Below are 23889 nucleotides of genomic sequence, written 5' to 3' on the forward strand. Positions count from 1 at the left end.
GAAAAAATCAACAGGGTGAACTTTGGCCTGGTTACAATTTTTAATATGCAAGAAAATTATTATTTTTGTGTCATGCATATTTTACATAATGTTTCAATCCTTACAAGCTCTGAGTTTTTGTGTAATTTTCACACTTGGGAGACTTGCTTGGATAAAACATGTCTTGCATCCACTAAGAGTTAGATGTGTGCCACATCTGCAAGGCATTTTGGGCTAGATGTGTCAATATTAGGAATAATGATTACCTAATTGTGATTTTCTTTGAATCACAATTAGTAAATTGCTATTCCAAATGTATGAAACTCCTTAAGCTATTTGTAGTGGTTCACAAGTGAACCTGCCTCATGAATACTAATAAGCTAGGTCACAATTTGTGACCCATTAGGAATCGCAGCCATCGCAGGGATGGTGGCTTGCTGGAGTCAGAAGACCACATGTGTCACTGTTTTATCTTTTAATTTTTAATGAGCAGGTAGTGGTTCATGGGATTTTTATTTTTCACACATTCTCCAAGAGGAAATGGTCCCTTGTGGACCCCTTCCAATTTGAAAATGGCTTACCACCAGCTTTGAGTTGGCAGTAAAGTGCAAATGTTTTGCAACTCCATTTCTATTGCATCCCTCCTGTGGTGTATAATACGATGGCCCCTGGAATGTTGGCTGTATGTTGATGTGAGGGTGCAGATGTGTTGGATTGGGGCTCTGGCTGGCAGTATGCAAGTCTTGTATGTGGTGTGTGAATGGCATGTGAATGGCTGATAAACCAGTTGGTGCCCTGTCCTGATTTTTTTACTCACCTTCAGTAGTGTTGGTTTTAATATTCTGGTACTGTGATTAGTATCTGTTCTTTGAACTTAGCCTGTTTGAGCAGTGGTGTTAGTTTGAAAGTACAGTAACAACCCCTCATTTTTTTAAACTGAACACCCACGAGTGCCCAGAATGGTATACCTTGCCTTGAACCCACGATACCCTGCAAAACATGAATGTTTATGTAAATGGTTAAGATCACTTCTTTATTTCATTTTGTGATGGATATTTCTAAAATCTGTTGTGATCCACAAATTGCAGAACCACCCAGCATTTCCACATGCCTCCACTTCAACAGGAAACCCAATTATTTTGGGTGGTCCAAGCACCAACAATTGGAAAGTGTTAAAAACACAACATGGATACATCACATTTTTCAACTGAAATCACCCTGTTTTTGCAATGTGGCCAGCTGTGAATTTGGGCTTCTCTGTGCCACTACCCAGGCAAAACTACCAAACCCACACATTTCTGAAAACTAGTGGAGTCCAGAGGTGTGTGACGTGCACAGCGCTCTCTAGGTAATTTAAGCCAGAAGGCCTTGCAGACCTCAAACTTTGCTGGAAAATACACATTTTTCTCACATTTCTGTAATGGAAAGCTTTGGCATCTGTGGGGTGCCACAAATTTCCTACCACCCGAGTTCCCACATATCTCTCAATAGGAACAGTACCCCACTTGTGTGGTAGGGCTAAGAGGCTTACAAAGAGCCCTCAGGCTCTACCTTGAGGGAGGGGCAGGAACAGATCAAACCACAGTCAATGGGAGTCTCCTAGCAAAGGCTCCTATTGACCTTGGTTTCATCCATTTCTGTCACAGGTACTGGCACAGCCACACAAGTGGGGCAGCATTTTGTCATTACAAGGGGGGTAACGCTGGGCAATGCTGCGGATTCCTGACATTTCCTTCACAGAAATGCGTGATTTTAGGCACAGTTTAAGGTTTGCAAGGCATTGTGGGTAAATAAACTGTTGTGGTTGAATATTTCCACTTTAAATAGAATCCTTTGTAGGTTACCTAGCAATGTGGATGTTCCATTTGGAACTTAGAGTCTGCCAGTGTCAGTTGTTGTCTGACCTGCGTCCGGACTGGTGGTCTTTACCTTTGATCTAATAAAGACTACTTGAATTACCAACTTTTGTGAAGAACCCAGAAATCTTACATCTTAACATTGGCGACGATCGGGTATTCAAGTATTGACCACCAGTTCTCTAAAGAAACCCACGGATTTGAATTCCAGAGCTGACGGAGTAACAGCGTTGAAGGAACATTTAATTTACTAGGAAAAACATATTCGCAAGGAAACTAAGTTGGAAACTTGCCCTTTGAAACGGAAATATACAAAATCGGACTTTTCATATATGACCGTTACCTGCATTATTCAAATGCCTCTCGTGATCACTGGATCCATGCTGTCCTGGGGGAGCGTGCGTGCTGTTCAGCGGCTTCTGTGACGTGCGGAGGTGAGACACGACGTGATCCAGCTCTCTCAAAGTGTTCCCTGACGTGTGGAGGCACGACACGACCTCTCGAAGTATTACACTTCTACGGAGTTTCCGGAGCATATTCTTTTCATGCGCGGTGACGCGGTGACACGCACACCCTGGATTTTGCCTCTACAGCTGTGTGCTCCACTATTCCACTACTCCTCTGCACATGCGCGGTGACGCGCACACCAATTCACATACAATGAGCATGAAGGAGTGCAGAGTAGCGCAGTAAAGGGTGAAGAAACACTGTAAAGAGCGGAGTAAGGCGCACATCTAGTTCGCTTGTTGAGTGCACACCTTGGAGATGTGCGGTGATGCGCACACCTTTGTGGATTTATAATTTCTAACCTTGCGTGTCATAATTCTTCATTTATCATTACTTACTGCTATAAGGTGACATTGATTGCTGGTGTATGCAAATTCTACAACTTATTTGTAGTGGATAATTAACCATTTTGCGCTTACCCATTATGTCATCCTCTAACATGTCCCAACCCCCACAGTTCCTCTCAGATAAAGGTGAACCTACTCTTCCTTGGAGTAGGTGGAAGCTGTTATTTGACTCATATTTGTTGGCCATTGGTGGGGAGAAATTCTCTGCGCTTAGGAAACAAGCGATTCTTTTACACAATCTAGGAATTGAGGGTAGACATGTCTATGAAAGCCTAGATGAAATTGTTTTGGGGCGAGGTGAAGGTGAACCTGAGAATGTTTATGACATGTCGGTAATGATGTTAGAGAGGCATTTTGGGGCTAGAATAAATGTCGTCTTAGAACGACATAAATTCTTTACGAGGCTGCAAGGAAAATTGGAGAAAATTGGGAACTATGTGGCAACTTTAAAAACTTTAGCTCGCACATGTAATTTTGAGCAACTCACAGATTCTTTAATAAGGGATCAGTTTGTGAGATGTACTAATAATGAGAAAGTTCAGCAAACACTTTTAGCTAAAAATCCTGATCTCAAAGAGACATTAGCTATTGTAGAAAGCCTAGAAAACACGAATATGTGGGTGCGTGAGATGAAGGATGTTAAGGGTGACGCGGTGCTTAAGGAAGAAGTAGCTGTCAATGAGATAAAAAAAAATGATGACAACAAAAGAAATGAGGAAAATAGTGCCTGCGATAAGGTTGGTGATGTCAAGAGACAAAACAGTGCAGAGGTACGTAAGAAATTTGGCAATAGTGATTACCAATATACAGGCCGTTTCCCAAATGGTTTCAAATGCTTTAGGTGTGGTAGTGAAGGACATGTATCGAATAGTCGAAGTTGTTTTGGTAGATTTGCATTGTGTAAAAACTGTGGCAAAAAGGGACACTATGCTCGTATGTGTCGCTGTGTTAAAACTCAAGTGGTTCCATGTGTGGAAGAACGAGGAAATTTTATATTAAGTGTAAAAGAAGAAAATGGTGTAGTGGATGGTGATGTCTTGGAGATGCCTGTCTGTGACATCATAGTTGGAGGGAAAAAGTTGCCGGTTTTAGCTGACCCTGGGTCTCCTTATACAATGATTGGAGATAAGAATTGGGAGATATTGTTTGACAAGGAGAATTTAGAGCTTTCCCCACCTGACATTAATCCAGTTGGTTATGGGGGCAAAAATATTGATGTTCTAGGGTACGTAGTGATGAAAATTCAATTTAAGGACAGAGAAACTGTTGGTAAAGTGTATGTGGCCAGAAGAGGAGATAACTTGTTGGGGTGGAGACATCAGAGAGATATGGGTATCACTTTAAATCCCAACTTGCCTGAGAAAGTGTTGTTACTGTCTACCAGTCAGTCTTCTGATGACATTTGTGCAGAATTCCCCACAGTTTTCTGTGGCAATTTGGGTTTGTTGAAGAGTTTTGAACACAAAATTATTCTGAAGCACGGAGCTCAACCATCTGTCTCAAAAGTGAGGAGAGTACCACATTAAATGATGGAGCCTTTAGAACATGAAATCAAAAAACTCCTTCAAGCTGATGTCATCGAGGAGATAGAAAGCTCGGAATGGTTGGCTCCAGTGGTTTTAGTGCCCAAGGATGGTGGAAAGAGTGTCAGGATATGTGTGGACTTGAGGGAACTTAATAAGCACATCTGGGTGGACAGACAACCCCTACCAAATATTTCAGAGACTCTGGCACTAATAAAAGATGGGAAATTTTTCAGTGTGATGGATTTATCGTCAGCATACCACCAAGTGAAGCTCCATCCGGAGTCAAAACTTCGTTTGTCACACCCATAGGCGCTTACAGATTTGTCCGCATGCCTTTTGGTTTAGCCTCGGCAGCTGCTTGCTTTCAGAGAGTCATGTGTAAAGTGCTGGAATGTTTACAGAAAGTATTGGTGTTTCAAGATGACATGTTAATTTATGGTTGTGATAAGAATGAACATGACAAACATTTGCGGGAGTTTCTTTCTCGTTTGCAAAGTTCGGGACTTGTAATCAAGAAAGAAAAATGTAAATTTTGTGTAACCTCTGTGAACTATTTGGGGCATACGATTTCAGGTGAAGGAATTAGTCCAAAGTTAGATCTAGCTGAAAGTGTAGTTAAAGCACCTGTACCTTCAGGTAAGGATCAAGTACGATCCTTTTTGGGGCTTGCGGAATTTTGCTCTAAATTTATTCCGAATTTTGCTAGCTTGTCTTTACCGTTGAGATCATTGCTAAAAAAAATGCTACGTTTGAATGGTCGCAAGAGTGTGCAATTTCTTTTAACAGCATTAAGAAGATTATTGGCAAAATGCCTACACTTGGACATTTTGATGCTTGTAAAAAGACAGTCTTAACTACAGATGCAAGTATGAGGGGTCTAGGAGCGGTATTGTCTCAAGTAGTGGATGGAGACATTTTTTTTTTGCATTTGCTTCACGTTCCTTGAGGGGTGCTGAGGAGAGATATTCTGTTGTAGAGCGTGAAGCTTTGGCAGTATATTGGGCCATCCGTCATTTTAAGTTTTTCTTATGGGGTATACCCATACTGGTTAAAACAGATCATCGACCGCTTTGTCAGATATTTTCTTGTAGAGAGGCTGAAACATCTCCTCGCATCAAAAGATGGATGGAAAGATTAACGGAGTTTAACTTTAGAGCTGAATATGTTCAGGGTTCCAAAAATTTACCAGCTGATTGTTTATCTAGGATGCCATTAGATGTTGTTGGAGATGGAGTTGAAGATTCTTTGGTAGCATGGGTCTGTGAGTCTGCTGTTCATGCTGATGAATGAGATCAATCTTGTCGAGAAGATAAGGAATGGGATGTACTTAAAGATTGGATTGTCAAGGGTTGACCTTCAGATCAAGAGGTGCCAGACACTTACAGATCTTTCTTGCACGTGAAAGATGAGTTGTGTATAATGGATGAGAAATTACTCAGAGGTGAGAGAATGATACCCCCTCGTAGTCTTTGGAGTAAATGAATTAACTTGGCTCACGAAGGACGTTTGGGAAGGAATCTGACCAAGGCTAGGGCTCGTCAATGGTATTGGTGGCCTGGTATGGATCATCAGGTGGAAGAAGTTGTTAAGGATTGTTGGGAGTGCTCCAATAATGATAAAAGCAGGAAAACTTACGTAGCTCCTCTTTCTCCTGTGGAGATTCCCACTGAACCTTGGGTTAAGTTGGGTTTAGATATTGCTGGACCTTTTGATTTTTTTTTATTTTTTTTTTATTTTTCAAAAAACCTTTATTGACATATAGGAATTGTACAGGGCAGACCGCCGTGGAATCACATAGCAATGGGAGGACCCAACCTACCAGCAGGGCAGTTAAGTTGTCTCTTACACGGCCATTTAGCCGACATCCCGGAGGACCGGCGGTGTCTCAGTAAAACATCATATACAATAGACCGGTCATGATTGCTTCTGCGATTGGTGGCTGCACTAGTCCCCAGTCCATACTACAGCCTTACGTTTATGAATGGCAAGCCTACAATTATCCACCAGCGCCTACAAACCTGGCCTAGTTCCTGTAAGTTTTTAATCATGTCACAACCCCCAACCACCCACCCCACCCACCGCACACTAGCTGTCTCCTCCTTCGTCCCATCTACATGCATACACGTCCGCAGTCCTTACTCCTAGCAGTAACCAGTGATAGCGCCCCCCGCATTTAGACCGTATACAACCTTGCAGTACTCGTTCACACCCCGAGTGACCCCATTTAGAGCGCGCCAGTCAGATCCGAGGTGCACCCTTCCACTCTCTCTACGCACAAGCGTCCATCCCAGCTGCCACACCGACATCCCACACCATCATGCGCCCGTAGGGTCCTGATCTAGTCCCGTGCCCCCCTCGGTCCCATTGTGTGCATTGGATTCCTCACTCTGTGTCTCCCCCTGGCCAGCCGTCTCGGTGACCCCGGTAGTCAAGTACGTTCTATACAAACCCCAGAAGTTCTTGGGGCGACTTTTCGGGGGTAGCAATTCGCTATGTCTCCGCCTGTGTGCTGCAATACAGCATATCCCTGGACCACCGTTTCTTAGTGGGAAGTGGCCCTCTCATCCAGCATGCCGCCACCACTCACCTAGCTATTAACAGCGCCATATCTGTCAGACGTCGCAGTGCTAGCGGGAGCGGCCTGGAATAACCCAGCAACGCCAGTGATGGGTTGGGCTGTATCTCCGTTTCCAAAATCTGGCTCAGTTCCCGGAACACCACCGTCCAAAACTAGGCTATTCCCGGGCAGTACCAGGCCATATGTATGACGTCCGCCACTGGGAAGTGACAGCGCTCACACTCCACTGTTAGGCGGAGCCCGTACCTATGCAGTCTCTCCGGGGTATAATAAACCCGCTGTAAGTACTTAAAATGTATCAATCTGTGCCGACCATTTAGGGACACCTTCTTGGTGCTAGAGCAGCAGTATTTCCACATCTCATCAGTAATATCCATTTGAAGGTCGGTCTGCCAGTCTCGCCTCGCTGTGGAGTACTGGTGCGTCTTGTGCTGGTCTCCAATTTTTTTAAGGGTCGTAACCAGTTTGGACGGCGCCACCGTTTTAATGACATAGGCAAGTTCCGAGATTTCCGGAGGCTCTGGCATGTCCGACCCCAACTGAGCCGCAAGTGCACTACCGACCCTATGAAATTGAAAGCGTTGGAGTAGCGTAGCCTCAGGCCGAGTCAAGCCGATCTGCTCCCATGTCTTAACCACCCCGTCCAGAAACAGATCCGCCATCCTAACGGCGCCCAAAGCACTCCTGCCTCTCGCAGGGGGGGAGCCAGACCGCCCACTCCACCTGCATCAGTGGGGAATACAATAGTACACGGTCTTGCGCTCTCAGTAACGCATGCCAAGCGTGGTTCGTGGCTTTTATCGAATCCAATGTTCCTACACTGCGATCAACCGGCTGGAAGACAGTCGCCGGCAGGGGGAGTGGGTCTGCAAACATTCGCTCCAATATCACATGTGGGACATCAGAGTTGGCATGTATCCACGTGTGCAGGTGGGCCGCCTGCGCTACCCTGTAATACCTTTCCAGGTCCGGGGCTCCAAGCCCTCCCATCTCATAAGGCAGCGTTAACACCTTCCACTGAACTCTGGGCTATTTACCACCCCAGGCCAGCTTAATAAGGGTTTGGGTCAACTGCGCGAAAAAGGCCTTGGAGAGCACTATAGGGATGTTATTGAATAGGAACAAAAATCTTGGCAAGACCACCATTTTCATGATGGCTATTCTGCCCAGCAGAGACAGGGGAAGCCTATTCCACACCTCTACATCATCAACGAGGTTGGCGTAAGCCACCCCGTAGTTTCCCCTGAGCAGAACCTCCGGATCCTTGTGGAGCCGAATCCCCAAGTATCGGATTGAGTCTGTCGTCCACTGCAGGGAGTATTCCATAGGGAACGGCAAAGTAACCGGAGTCAGAGGGAATGCCAGCGACTTGTTCCAGTTCACCTTGAGGCCAGACAGGGCCCCAAACCTGACCACCTCACTCAATATAGGAGAGAGATTCTCCTCCGGATCGCAGACGTATAGCACCGTATCGTCTGCGTATGTTGAAATACCGATCTTATAGGTGGGAAAGTTAATACCCTCAAATCTATGGTATTCTCTCATTGCGCACGCTAAGGGTTCCGCCACTAGCGCATATAGGAGGGGGGAAAGGGGACAGCCCTGCCTGGTCTCCCTGCCAACTTCCAAGGCCTCCGTAACGTGGTCACCTATACGCAGCCTGGCAGTAGGTCGATATTACAATGCTCCAAGCATCTGCAGGAAAGGCTTTCCCAGTCCGAGTTTCCTCAATACCCTCACCATAAAGGGCCATTCCACAGAGTCGAACGCCTTCTCCATGTCTAGGAAGAGAGCTAAGGCCTTGCACTCTGGGCGCACGTGCTGCATGGCACCAAGTACCGTGCGGATATTATATGTGAGGTTTCTGGCCGGGATAAAGCCCGCCTGCTCCGGAGCCACGAGCTCCGGCACCAGCAGTGCTAAGCACGTAGCCAGGACCTTGGCATACAACTTGGCGTCAACATTAATCAGGGAGAGCGGCCTGTAGGATCCGCACAAGTTAGGAGGTCTCCCGGGTTTCAAAATGGCGACTAACAGAGCCTCTCGCATAGTGTCAGGCATGCTACCTTCCTGGCATATATCATCAAAGAGAGTCATCAGATGCGGGAGGAGCTTATCCTTGAAGGCCTTGTAAAAGGCCACCGTCAGCCCATCCGCCCCCGGGGCACTGCCTGTTTTCATGCCCTCCAGTGTCTCCAGAATCTCGTCCTTTTGTATGGGCAGCATCAGAAATTCCCTCTGAGAGTTAGACAAAAAGGGCATTTTAATATAACTGAGGTAGTCATCTATTTCCTCCTCCATTTGAGAGGACTTAGATTTATAAAGTCCAGCATAGTAGTCCCTGAATTCATCAATAATCTCTCTCTCACCGGTAATCACTGCCCCAGAGGCAGTAACAAGTTCGTCAATGACCAGGGGCCTCCTCGCGTTGCGAAGTATCCCCGCTAATAAGGAGCTCGGGCGGTCACCCTCCCCATATGTACGGGCCGTGGCATACTTGCCCATATGCTGCACTTCCGTATCCCCTTCACTATTGTATTCAGAAACCAACTCTTGAATCTGAGCCGCTACATCGGGATCCGCGGATATCCCATGGTGCTCTTCCAACTGCGCGAGTTGCGCCACCAGGGCCCTTAGCCTCTGCCGTATGGACTTAAGAACACTAGAGTGCTTGGCCATAGCTATACCGCGAATATAGGCTTTGAACGAGTCCCACACCGTTTGGAAACTCTGAACAGACCCCAAGTTAATCGCGAAGAAGATGTCTATGTCCTCCGCCAATTCCCCCCTAAACACCTCGTCTAACAGTGAGTAGGGTGGCAGCCGCCATGTGAACGGCGGAATTCTTTTGACCGGAGTATCCAGTATCAAAAGAAGGGGGGAGTGGTCTGACAGAGTACGTAGTAAGACCTCGCACCCCTTAATAACCGCCAGCAGCGACTGTGATGCTAACCAATAGTCGATTCTGGTATGCACGTCATGGTATGCAGAGTAATGCGTATATCCCCTTTCCCAGGGTGTCTGTGTCTCCAGACATCCACCATTTCAAGTCTAGTCAGTTCCGCTTGCATGTGTAAGGCGGCAGCCGCCGGGCAGCGCATCTGCCCCGAAGAGCGGTCCAAGTTCGAGTTGAATGTAAAATTAAGGTCACCGCCCCACACCATTCCAGCGTGTACGTATTGCCTACAATGTGCGGCCAGTGCGGCGTAGAACTCTGGGTTATCATAATTGGGGCCGTAAACATTGACTACAACTAGATCATGACCTTTCCCGACACACCTAGCAATCAAATAGCGCCCGTCCGAGTCGGCAGCCAGCATCGTTAATTTCAATTTTGATCGTGGGTTTACCCATGTGACCACCCCTCTGGAGTGCGTAGTAAAGCCCGCCGCCACACTGTTACCCGCCAGTCCCTTCACTGAAAGCATTTTACTCGTAAGTGGGAGGTGGGTCTCTTGTATAAGTGCCAGGTCAATGTGGTGCCTGTGGAAATAATTCAACACTTTTCTCAGTTTGCGGAAATCATTCAACCCCCTGACATTCCACGTCAACGCTCTCAGAGCCACAGCGCCATTGTCACCATTCACAACTCTAGGGTCAGACATCCCCGCCAATACATACCATAGTCTCAGCAGATATGGTCCCTGTGCGAAGCGCCACCCACTGGTCACCACCGGGCAACTTAGTTCGGACATGCGAAGATAGTACAGAAGACATGCTTCTCAGTGTACCGTGCGTACCCCATTCCCCAACCCCAAAATGTCCCCCTAGCGTCACTTCCCCCCTCCCACAGCCGACCGCCCCCAACCTGGCCAGACAGGACCCCGTCCCTACCCCCCTCCCCCCACTACAACAAATACTTAGAACATTCCCCAATCCGGCCCCCGTAGGTACCATGCGAGCCAACAGCGCTGGGGCAGAGGTCACCGGGCAAAAACAACCTTTCAACAGGCCACTGTATAGACGTGTCCCCACACCATTGCCCCCATATAGCAGTACAGCACGAGCTGCTCTCCTCCCTTCACCAATAGGTCCAGGGGGATTCCCAACACCCCAAGCGGGGTCCAAGCGTCACGTCCAGCGATGCATACCTGCCGGTCCGAGGGGGCCCCGTGCAACCATCCCACCCAGCATCCAATAGCCTCAGATGCAGGCCAACACAGCAAATGTAGGGAACCAACCTAGTGGGGACCCCTCAGTTCCAAAGTTCATGGGGCAGTCAAGCCGGCAGCAAGTGAGAGCAAGTAATCCACCCTCCCCAGAGCCCATGAGTCTAGGACCACAGTGTCTAGGCACCCTCAATATATCAGAAAGGTCTCACCAAGTAGCAACTGGGAAGTCCTCAAGCGTGACCGCCACATCCTCCGCTGTCACTCAGCTCCAGGAGTCCCAGCCACTGCCAGGGTAGCAGATGCCCCCCGTCCAGCTAGCACACCCAAACTGTGTGGCCGTTTGCAAAATTAAGCCACAACCAACAACCTAGTCCTGCTCCTCTAAGCGGGGGGTATTCGCACGAGCGTCAGTGTGGCACCGTGGACTGTTCCGCTGGTCCTTAGACCATTCCTTCAGGGATCGCTGCCGTTCCCTCGGGTCAGTGAAGAAATGCGAGTGACCTTGCCTGTTGATCCGGAGCTTCGCCGGGTATAACATAGCGTAATCCAGTCCTAGGTCGCGAAGTTGTTTTTTTTATGGTGCGAACTGCCGCCGTTCTTCTTGGACTTTCGCCGTGAAGTCCGGGTAAATGGAGATGTCCATTCCTTCAAATTGCAACTTCCCTTTTTCTCTTGCCACCCGCAGGGCTGTGTCTCTGTCCCTGTAGTTCAGCAGCTTTGCTATAATGGGTCTCGCAGGTGCCCCCGGCTTGGGGCGGGGGCCCAGCGAACGATGGGTTCTCTCAACGACGAACATGGGGGAGAACACGTCCTCCCCCAGTAGGGCATGCAATAGTTTTTCCACAAAGAGTTCCATCCTCCCAGTGTGTGTTGACTCCATTATGCGAATATTCGATCTCCTCGAGCGGGCCTCCAAGTCCTCCGACTTGTCCTGGATGACCTGAAGCAATCTGCTGAATTGTTTGCGATCCGTATCCCATTCCGACTGCGCTTCCTCTACTTGCGTTATTCTCTTCTCAGACATATCCAGTCTTTCCGCATTCTTGTCCACCCGCTCCGACATGTGGTCCATGCGGTAGGAGAGTGCGTCAAGCTTGGTACCGATCGCTGTCAGACTGCCCTGCAGACCCTTTTCCATGGTCGCTAACATTTCTCTGATGTCTGCACACATAGAGCTCTCCGAGGCAGCACTGCAGGGAGACGTCTCCGGCACCACGACACCGGGTCCCTTCGGCTTGCGGGGGTCGAAAGATATTTTGGGCTGAGTCTTGTCACCTCTACCCATGATGATTCTATGGGTCAGCAATCCCGGTGGTCCAGCCGCACTGAGTCGAATTCTAGCTCCAATCCGGGAAACCGCATGGCGTGCGACCCCAGCGAAGCAGGTCAAGGGCCGCACCACCACACCTCGCCGAGGTTCAATAGCCGGGCTCTCCGAGGTAGCCTGGTCTGCAACGCCACCAGACCCCCAGCACAGGGTCACGAACCGGTCCCCAACTTTCCTCACTGCACTCGGTCTGGGCCAGTCCGCTGGCACCCAAACAGGCCTCCGCCGCCGGCGGTCCGCAAAAACCACGACAGGCCCGGGCAGGACGCAGCTCTCCCCGTTCAGGCGGCGCGCTCCACTCTCCTCCACGCAATCAGCGGTCGTCCGCCACTGAGAAGGCGCCCCTGGTGTGGCAGTCGGCAACAGCCAAAAGCAAGGCCCGCACACGTAGGGCAGATGTCAGCGCTGCACCCAAGTCCAGGCAACCACCCCGAGGGTCCCCGCCAAACACTCAGCAAAGCCTCTGCCAGGGCCAAGGAATCCAATGCTCCAGGCACTCACCGCAGTATATAGCTCTGCCTACTAGCAGTCTGGACTGCCCTCCGTGCAGCCACCATGTAGAGACTGGCCTCCTGCAGAAAAAGGGGTTGTGCGAGAGAGCACTCCAGCCACAGCGCGCTCCCAAGGACCAAGTCAGGTAAAGACTGGAGCCGAATGTTGACCTCTTCCGCAAACCCTGCAGTCCAGAATAGCGACCTCGGGTGGCAGGGGGGAGGGCACCAACACCAAGGAAGCCCGTAAGTCTCCATGCCACGAAGACTCAGGGTCGTGCCACCGCAACTCCCCCCCGCAGGCTCTCACCCAGCGCCGACCTCACCTGCCTCTGAGGAGCTTGTAGCGGGCTTTTAGGGAAGGGATGCGGCCAGCGAAGTGCCACAGAGGCGCCAGGGCGCTCGCCTCCTACCACGGGCCCCCAGTGCACGCACCGTTACTCAAGCCAGTGTTCTGCCAATTATCCCGGTGCAGTGGGGGTCTCTGGGTGGGGCCCCCCGCGTGTGCAGCCTGCCACCAGTCAGGATCCACAGGTGTGTCGATCGGCGCGGGGGCTCCACGCGTGCCAAACTGCCGCCACTGGAAGTCCCGAGTTGCGGCCCTGCCGAGCAGGGGGGGTCGCTTCGTCACGCTCCCCCCCCACCTCCTATGGGTCCACACAAGTCCGTTGTTCCCTCCGGAGCCGTCAGCGCCCCAGCTCCACCTTCCCTCTCCACTGAGGCCAATGGGCGCGGCTGACCGGGTCTGCCTCTGACGGTCACGCCGCACACTGTGTTACGCACGCCGGGGAGGGTCACAGGATAGTTCGGGGATGTCGGCCTGGTCCGCCGAGCAAGACACCGCTCGCGCCCCGCCGGGCTCCGCCGTCCGCTGCTGGAGATCGCAGACAGCCCCGCCAGGTAAAGGAGGGAATCCCCCCTCCTGTCCACTTGTTAGCTCTGCCGTGAAGGATCGATTGAAGGATTGTGTGAGGGCTAGGGCTATTGCGGAGAGCTCAGCGCTCACACGTCCGCCATAGTCGCCGGCAAGCTCTGCCCCCCTTGACCTTTTGATCTTTTACGACAAGATGAACGTTATGTACTATTGTTGGTAGATTATACTTCCAAATGGGTTGTAACCAAATGTGTGCCCATGGTCAATACTCAGACTGTGATTGAATTTCTTACAGAAGAATTTTCTAGGGAAGGAATTCCCAAGTGTCTCATTACTGATAAAGGGGTCCAATTTGTTTCTCAAGAGATGTGTGTTTTCCTTAATGATTTGTCTATCAAACATTATAAAACTGCATTGCACCTACCACAAGCTAATGGTCTAGCAGAAAGTATGAACAAAATTGTGAAGAATTGTGTTCAGAGAGCTTTGCATACCCAATCTTCTCTAAAATGCTTGCTCAGGGAGACATTTTGGGCTCATCGTAATACTCCAAATAATGTAACCTTGTTGTCACCTTTTTCAATCTTGAGAGGGAGAAAACCTCATGATAAGTTGATTCCAGCTTGGTTGAAGAGGAGTATTAGTGTGTGTCAATCCAAAGAGAGAATGCAGTGTAGAATATTAATTCATCAAGGGAAGTATAAAGTCAGATTTGATGGGAAAAATAGAGTTTGTGAGAAAAAATGGTCTGTTGGAGATAGAGTCCTGGTCAGAAGATCAGGGTTGATAAAAAAGGGTCTTTCCACTGGAAGGGCAAGGTTTCCTCCTGTTTGGCATCGTGATTATTTCATGATGTAGTACTCACGTTGTTAGGCTGAATTTTCTTTGTGTTTTAAGTATTCATGTGAATTCTTTTCATGTTAGCTGTTATGTAATATTGTTACCTGTTTTATCCATTCGATGCTTGTGTATGGTTACTTTTTCTATTATTGTATTTTTTTTTAAATTTCCTTTCATGGGAGGGAGATGTGTTGTGGTTGAATATTTCCACTTTAAATAGAACCCTTTGTAGGTTACCTAGCAATGTGGATATTCCATTTGGAACTTAGAGTCTGCCAGTGTCAGTTGTTGTCTGACCTGCGTCCGGACTGGTGGTCTTTACCTTTGATCTAATAAAGACTACTTGAATGACCAACTTTTGTGAAGAACCCATAAATCTTACATCTTAACATAAACCTTGTGGGATTCACTCAACACACAGCACCCTGGAATCTCCTTGGTGTTAAATTCAAATAATGTGTATGGTTTCTGTAAGGTTAGGGCCCTAGGCCCAAATGCAGTTATAATAAACACATAGATACAGTAGCGTGCATTCTGGAACTGGCCCAGGGCACGTGCGCCCAGCCCCATTTATTGGCTGGATCACCTCAATGGTGACACCTGTGATGGATGGGTGTGGGGTGAGTGTGGAAGCCAGCCCTCAATAGACCATGACCAGCTGGTCACTACGTCCCTCCCAAACTTTATTAAAAATGGACAACGAGTCCAACCTGTGGTAGAGCACAAAATAACATACAAAACTCCACTCAGTCTATTAAGGTGGGTTGCAGGACAGGATACGTGTACATGTGCAGCTGGGAGAACCAGGCATCATGGCACACCTCTGTTGTATCAAACAGACTACCCTGGGCACGAATTGCAGTGTAGATGAAGCCCAGATTTCTCGCTCCCCAGTTCGAACCGTCACAGTCCACCTGGGCGCTGTGGGTCCTGTGCCACTTGGTCTTACTGTGTGGAAGTCAATTTACAATGTTCACTGCGAGGGTGCCTTTGGAGCAGTGGTGGAGTGTGCTGCAGATATGTCTTCCAAAGCGCACTGGCTCCATGGATTGCAAGCCTCCACAGACAGATGACATCACGGCGACTGTTGAAGAATCTTCCTCGGATGCCACAGTGCTTTCAGCTGCCTGATGGTGGAGCAACTTCAGGCTTCCCTCTCTTATCAGGATTCCCCTCTCACTGGAATCCCCTGAAGTCCTCTTCACCAGGCTTCCACAGGACTGTGTTTGGACTGCGCAGTATCCCCACCATCCCACACTTTAGGGCCACGGAGGAATCACCACCAGTCCCACCTTCAAGTCATTTGCTCCGCTTTAAGGGTAGTTGTTTTAGGGCCTGTGTACTCCTGCCATGTAAACTCTGGTGCAAAGGCATCTGCAGGGCAGTCTTTGGGATGACCGATTCTCTATGCATGCTTTTGTTGCTTCTTGATACCTGTCGTGGAGTCACATCTCTCTTGGAGGGGCTCCCTTCTCATGGGAATCCCTTGAGGCCCTTGCCCCTGGATTGCCATGGGACTGCGTGGCCTGTGCAGGCGTCTGATAGGCATTGCCAAGGGGTCACTGAAGAACTCCCAACAGGGCCATGTCCGAGCCTCACATGCAATCCCAAGAGTGGATCTTCCAATGGTCAAGATTGCTCTCACCAGCAGGCGTCAGGTTCACCAGTGTACACAGCTAGTTCCTGGGTGGCCAGCCTCCCACAGTGCCAAATATGCCTCATTGCCCTCTGGGATGTCCAGTGCTCCTTGAATGTTCTTAAGGATGTACTTGATTGCGGTAACACTTGTTGGTCCTAGTCTGGAATTTTTCGGTACAACAGGTGTCTAGTACAAAACATTCTCTTCGTCTTCTTTTACTTTATGTTTTAGTGCTGTGGCCTTGTGCCACACTTTTCTTCTCCTCTTCCATCTTTTTTCCTTTCCTTCTTCTCCTCTTCCCACAGACCAGGCCTCTCTAAGTGACGTGCACTCCACTTGGACCTTCCTGGTCACGTCCTAACCTCTAGGACTGACTCTCTCCTCTTCTTTCTTCCCTGACCAGTCCTCTTGCTGTGATCTTCTTTTTACAGGAACCTCTCTGGTTACGTCCTGTCCTACTTGTAGAAACCAAAACTTCATCAAGTCATGGACCTCTCACAGGTCTTCCCTTCATGGACCTCTCACTGGTCTCCTCTTTGTGGACCTCTCACAAGTCTCCTCTTCGTGGACCTCTCACTGGTCTGCTCTTCATGAACTTCTCACAGGTCTCCTCTTCCCAGGACCTCTCACAGAGCTCCTCTTTTTGGACCTCTCACAGGTTGCCTCTTTGTTTGAGGATGCACTCCTTGCGCCTCACTCATAGGCTCATGCCCATGCTGTCTGATCTCCAGACTCAGGCCTCAGTGCCTCTCTGAGCTGATGTCCTTTCTTTCTCTTCTTGGGCAGTCTCCACTGATGCCTTGGTTCTGACTTGCATTAGTGTGTGTTCACCATTAGGGCCAGTCTCCTTTCCTTGCCGATGGATGACCTCTGTACTCTGATCAAATACACACTGCGCCGTCTATTGGGAGAAATACCCATCTGTTGCTGCATTTACAGTGGCTTTCACTCTCCTCATCTGCCTTTGGTGTCACTCTCTTTTTCTGTCATCGTACTGTTGGCAGCTTTCTGGGTGGAGCCACTTTGGGCTTCCTGGGGCTCTTTGTGGGGGTTAAAAGACTCTCCCCCGAACGAGGAGCAGTTCACAGGGAGCATGTTGCACTGTCTAGGCGAGTCTCTTTCTGTGGTGCCTCATACACTTTCTTTGAATTCCTAGACTCGCTGTATGGGCTGTGCATCTCTTTTCAAATGTAACTCTGTTGGGTGTGGGTGACTCATTATCAGTGCTCCACAGGAGCGTACCTTAGTGCCGGAAGCAACTGTACTGTAAAACTGCTCCTCTTTCACAGGCTCATAAACCACCATTTGCCAGTAGGTGGCACTGCAGCCCTATTCTCTTCCGGCTATGGCAGTCCTGGCTGAAGCTGGGATCCATGCTGCGGGTAGAGGTGCAGGTGCTGGGCTGTTTGCAATGCCAGCACGGCCCCTAGGCTTCGTACACTGCTGTTCCTGGTGAAAAACCCAACCCCCTGAATTTTCACTGATAAGTGGTGCTGCCTCATTGCCACCGCAGGCCATGTCAGTCTGCCTTGCACTTCCTCACTCATGGTATACTGCAAACGCATGACTTGGCACCTAGGGTGCACTTCTCTCCAGGCACCAGTTCATATTCACAATGTGAGCCCCCTGTTGGGCCACGCACCCTGTCTCTTGGACCTCAGGGCTTGGGCGGCTGTAGTCAGTTCAGGAGGTAGCAGCAGCTTACATCACGCTTCGGGCCTCGCGGCGCATCTTATACTCCGGCACCATGTTTCTTCCTTGATGGGGCTCCCACATCCAATACACCTCCCCAATGACAAAGGGGACAGGCAGTTGAAAGCTCACAGGTGCTTCTTTTCTCAGACTGTGGCAGTCTCCCCAAGGCTGAGGCCCGTGCCCTACCACATGGGCACAGTCTCCATCGGGGTAAAGTAGGTGGCACACACACAGTACATAGCCGCGGGACGATCCAATCTACCCGGGTTGTCACTCAGTGCACTGTATGTTCAGTTGCGCGCTTCCTGCCTTGCTTCGCTGCCGGCTATACTCTCTCACTTCAGCAGGCCGGGCCACGGTGGCATATCGATTACCATCTCTTCCGTAGGGGAGACCTTCTCCATTCCTGTCACCCTGTGGTCAGCTCGTTTATAACTCGAGCATGTGTGGGCCTCAACATACCTCACTAGGCCAGGACAAGCCCGAGGTCAGCACTGCCATCTCCATCTTGTCTACACTCCAGCGCTGTCCTCTAGTCCCTCATGGGCATTGCAACTGCTGGGACACCTCCATGCAATCCACCCAGATACCTAGATTTTAACAGTGGTCTTGGGTTGGGGGAATGTGTAAAGTATTTTTTGCAACACTTTAAACAGTAAAACAGTAAGAACACCACACCAGGGGGCCCATTAGGATGTAGGGCGGATCGCCACCCCCCGCATGGCTGTGGCGATCCGCCCTACTTCCTTCCCCGCCTGCCACTCATTTCCCCCCTGCCATATTAGTATGGCGGGGGGACCGCGGCGGACGGGAAGACCGTCTGCCGCTTTTCTGCCCGGTCGACAAGTCAACCGGGCGAAAAGGGTTTAATACAGTGGCAGTGTCTTCTAAACACCATCATCCATATCAGGATGCAGGCGGGAGGCAGCCTTTCCATGGCGGGAAAGGCATGCGGATTTTCAAGTTGGGGGCCTGTTGCGGGCTCCCAGGATGTTGGGGGGGTGGGGATACATGGGGGGTACCTATGGTACCCCCTGCATGTGCATGCACAACATGGCAGGCACCACGCGGTGGCTGCCACATTGCGCATGCATATGCACAACATGCACTTTTGGCATTGCGGCGGGTCATGCTGAAAGCATTGCCCGCCGCAACGTTAAAAATGAGTGATGTGGGACCGCTGCACATATGGTGGGCGGTCCTGTTTTCCGTCAGGATGGCGGGCGGGCAAAGTCCGCCCGCCATCCTAATGATGCCCAAAGTTTGAAAAATATAGCTTAATTTATTAAATAAAACATGGGCAAATTACAAAAATACTGTTTGTAGAACCGTAGATAGTCAATTTTTACAGTTTCAGTGAAAATAGTGCCAAACAGCACAAAACGCCCATTGTGGACATCTGGTTGTGCTGAATTGGAACACAATTGCAAGTTCAGGCCAACCATGATGAAGCACGGGCCAGCTCTTGGGACCCAGTTAGGCTTGCTAAAAATAGTACCTTAATTCCTGGTTGTAGAGCGTTGCGAGGGTCCGTATCTAGATGCACTGCATAGCCAAATTGATGAGGCAAGATTGCGGTGCTAGATACTTTTGCGTTGTCATTGAGGATCCTGTTGATGGGGCTTGCGATGCAAAGTACGACATCAGGGATGCAGAGTGCAGTGTGTGCGCACAGAATATCAAGTTTAAAATATCGAATTGCAAAAATATCGAGTCAGAAATATCGTGGTTCAGAAATATCGACAGCAAGAATATTATGTTCAAGAATATCGACTTAAGGTAAGTAATATTGAGTTTAAAAATATCGAAGTTTTTAATATCGTTTGCAAAAATATATTTGTTAAAAATACAATTTTTTTTATTTGTGTTATGTATTTTATCATATGTTTTAAATGTATGTGATGTATGTTTTTTGTGTGAGTTGTTTGTATTTTCAATATATGTGTTTACATTTTTAGTAGTTATTAATTTTTTTTCTTTGAATTTTGCATCTTTAGTTCTGTAGAGAGGTTGTGGGTTTATAGGGGAATAGGGTAGGACGTAATTTAAATATATTAAATTAATTGCATATTTTGTATTTATTAATATTTTGTAATTGATATGTTATAGTGTTAAATGTGTAAAGTACTTTATTATGAAGTCACTGCCGGCCCGGCGGAGGCGATCCACCCGCCATCCACACAACAAAGACCCCCCGCCATATTATAATGGCTGGGGGTTCCGCGGCGGACGGAAAGACAGTCCGCCGCTTTTCCGCCGGTCAACAAGTCGACCGGTGGAAAAAGTGCCTGCTTATGGTGGTGGTGTCTGAAAGACACCGCCATCCATATTACAATGCTGGCGGTCGTATGCCTTTCCACGGCGGCAACGGGCATACGGTCTTTGCTTTGGGGGCCCGCTGCGGCCCCCAGGGTGAAGGGGGGTGGGGGGGTGCACATGGGGGTACCTATGGTACCCCCCTAATTGCCATGCCATGTAGTGCATGGCAATGATGTGCACAGTTCTTTTCCATTGTGGGCGGGTCTGCTGCCAGCAAATCCACCCGCAATGGAAAAGGCACAGGATACGCCCGCCAGTGTGGCGGGTGCATCCTAATGTGCATGGCGGTCCCGCACTCCGCTACGGTGGCGAAAGTAATAGGCCCTTAAATTTGTAATTAATTATGGTAATTGTGAAATTAATTTTAGGTGTGTGTTTTGGTGTTTATATGTGTAAAGGGTGGGAAGTAATTTATTTTTAATTAATGAATCAATAGTTGGTTGTTAATTAATTATAAATAATTCATTGGTAATTAATTATGGTAATTGTGTAATTATTTTAGGTGTCTATTTTGGGGTTTATAGGGGTAAAGTGTGTTAAGTAGTTTATTAATAAATGTTTTTTTACTTGATATTAATTAAATTAAATAAACATTTATTATGGCACATGTGTAATTAATTGTAGGTGTCTGTTCTGGTGTTTATAGGGGTAATAGAGGGTAAGTAATTTGTGTTTAATTAATTAATATTTAGTTGTTAATTAATGTTAATTATTCAATATTTATTTTGGGTAATTGTTTATTATTTGTGTATTGTTTTTACTTTTAAAGGGGTAAAGGGTGGGGATTAGATACATTTTAATTACTTTATAGTTAAGTGTTAATAGTAATAGTTTTTAATTGAAAAATAATTTTTAATTGTTTTATTATTTTATAGTTTAATTTAGTTGTGTGTTGTGGACATTATAGTGTTAACCCCTTCTGTGCCCATGACGAGATGGTCTCGTCATGGAGCACAGTCGCGCTGTGCCCATGACGAGACCATCTCGTCATGGGACCCACCCTTGGGGGAAGCGCTGGCGCTCCCCTGGTGATTCGTCGATTTTTTTTTTTACTGGGGAGGCAGGGGAAGACCTTTCCCTGCCTCCCCCCGCCCCCCCGCCTGCGTCATCAATGACGTCAGCGCGCGAGCCGCGCTGACATCACCGGAGGCTTCCCCTTTGCTCTCCGAGGCGCAGGAAGCCATTTGCTTCCTGCGCGTCGGAGAGTAAAGGTCAGTTTTGGGGCTGAGGAGGGGGTATTATTGCATCGGTGGGTTAGGTAGGGTGGGGGCACAATGTTGGGGGGGGGGTAGAAATGTTTTTATGTAGGCTCCGCTTTGTTCCTGCGCTTGGATCATCCAAGTGCAGTTGCTTTTATGTGAAATGGATCCAAAAAATAAACGCTCGTTTTCGAGAGATGCCCTTTTTCTCTCGTTTTCTGTATGAGGGGTGCTGCTAGCGTGGGATGGGGGTGGGGGGCGAAATAAAGTAAGCCATAGGGGTTGCAAAGTGGCCAGATTGATTTTATGTGCATCCAAATACACCAGCATCACATAGTTTTCCAGTGAAGTGCTACTTTCGTTTTCTGGTCTTCCTTTGAACAGCATTGTTGTTCCCCGGGGGCAAAATAAAGTTAGACAGAGGGATTGCAAAGTGGCCAGATTGATTTCTTTTACATCTTGTGATCGGTGGGTGCTGGTAGGGGGGTGGGGGGTGAAACAAAATAAGTCAGAGGGGTTGCAAAGTGCCCTGTTTTTTTTTTTTAGTATACAAATACACCAGCATCACAGAGTTTGCCAGTGAAGTGCTACTTTCGTTTACTCGTGTAACTTTGAACAGTATTGTTGTTCCCAGGGGGGGCTAAATAAAGTAAGACAGAGGGGTTGCAAAGTGGCCAGATTGATTTTATTAGCATCCAAGTACACCAGCATCAGAGTTTGCCAGTGAAGTGCTACTTTCGTTTTCTCGTCTAACTTTGAACAGCATTGTTGTACCAAGGGGGGGCGAAAGAAAGTAAGACAGAGGGGTTGCAAAGTGGCCAGATTGATTTTATTTGCATCAAGTACACCAGCATCAGAGTTTGCCAGTGAAGTGCTACTTTCGTTTTCTCGTCTTCCTTTGAACAGTATTGTTGTTCCCAGGGGGGGCGAAATAAAGTAAGACAGAGGGGTTGCCAAGTGGCCAGATTGTTTTTATTTGCATCCAAGTACACCAGCATCAGAGTTTGCCAGTGAAGTGCGTCTTTCGTTTTCTCATCTAACTTTGAACAGCATTGTTGTTCCCAGGGGGGGCGAAATAAAGTAAGACAAAGGGGTTGCAAAGTGGCCAGATTGATTTAATTTGCATCCAAGTACACCAGCATCAGAGTTTGCCAGTGTATTGCTACTTTCGTTTTCTCGTCTTCCTTTGAATAGCATTGTTGTTTCCAGGGTGGGAGAGTGTACCATTTCTGGAGGTACTGCAATACCTGGTTGATTGGTGAATTGGAAAACACAATGTGCACCATGGTTCTGTGTTTATGGATGTGGTCTACCATACTGCTTATGTTTTGTAAGGATGTAAGCAATGGACAGTGAAACGGTTCCCTTCAGGGCCCTCTAGTCATGTCCATAACTTTTCCGGTGAAACCACTCGCTGATTTCTGAATAGTTAGTGAGAGATCGTTTAGGTAACCATGTTGTTTCTGCTTACATTTCACATGCTTTGCATTCCCTAGGAGTGTTTTTTTTTTTTTAGGCAGCGTATTACTCTTATCAAGTGCATAATTTGAATTGAGCCACATCCAAGTGTTTATAGCGAGCACAATTAGGTTATAGCTGAAGGCAGTGCGAGTTTCTCTCAGTGGGCAAGTATGGCGTTCAGTGGGGATGTGGCACTATGGCCGGAGCTGTTGAATTTGGAAATGGGTAACCGGGTTCAGCATTCATGACCAGTCCACCACACCACTGTACTGAGGGAGCACATTCCCATGCTACACCGTAGAAGGCCCCACTAGACCTTAGAAGGCTTGATGTCTTAGCACAAGCAGGTGTACTGTAGTGGTGTCAACTTACAAAAGAGTACAAAGTACAAGTAGAGGTATAAAAGTGCAATAAATGGCAGACACGCAAAACACAGGAACACACTGGGTAGGCACTTCTACGGGCATGGAGAACAGAATTTCCTATAATGTAAAGACTTCCTTCACACAATAGAGAGGGTGTGAATTAAGTTTGGAAGTGTCTTTGCAGGAGGTGAACTTTGAGGTTAGTTTTGAAGGACTGGGAAGAGGGAGGGGGAGGTCCGGAGCTGAGGCTCAGTTCCAGATTCTCGCCGCATTGCTTGTAAAGGATTGGGCCATCGATCTTTCCTTTTTGAAAGTGGGAGGGTCAAGCAATACATTTTGCGCAGTACGTGATGGTCTAGAGCATTATATGCATATGTTACAATAACTTTTTTTTCTTCTTTTTATTCTAGTCTAAAGCTTTTCGACGGTGGCTGTTCTGCAGTTTTGTGTAGTTGCATTGTGTTGGTAAGACATTTTTTGTTGTTGTATTTACACCAAATGAGTAATAATATAATGTCTGAATGAATTTTTTTGTAAGTGATGTCATAATGGCGGCATATTTAGTTAGTGGTTTGAGCATGAAATTATTTGCGATGTGTTTTGCATAGTCTTATGTGTAATTGCTTTTCTCTTTCTTTTTTAGTGGGATATTGTTGATCCATACTGTGTCTGTACAGAGTTGGTGGTGGTGAGTAGTTTAGCTGCCTCTGGCAAGTGAGTGGTATTGTTTTGGAGTATATTTGAGTTTTTGATAAAGGTGCTTTTTGCTTATTA

This window comes from Triturus cristatus, chromosome 2_1, assembly GCF_964204655.1.
Source record: "Triturus cristatus chromosome 2_1, aTriCri1.1, whole genome shotgun sequence".
Classification (NCBI taxonomy): domain Eukaryota; kingdom Metazoa; phylum Chordata; class Amphibia; order Caudata; family Salamandridae; genus Triturus; species Triturus cristatus.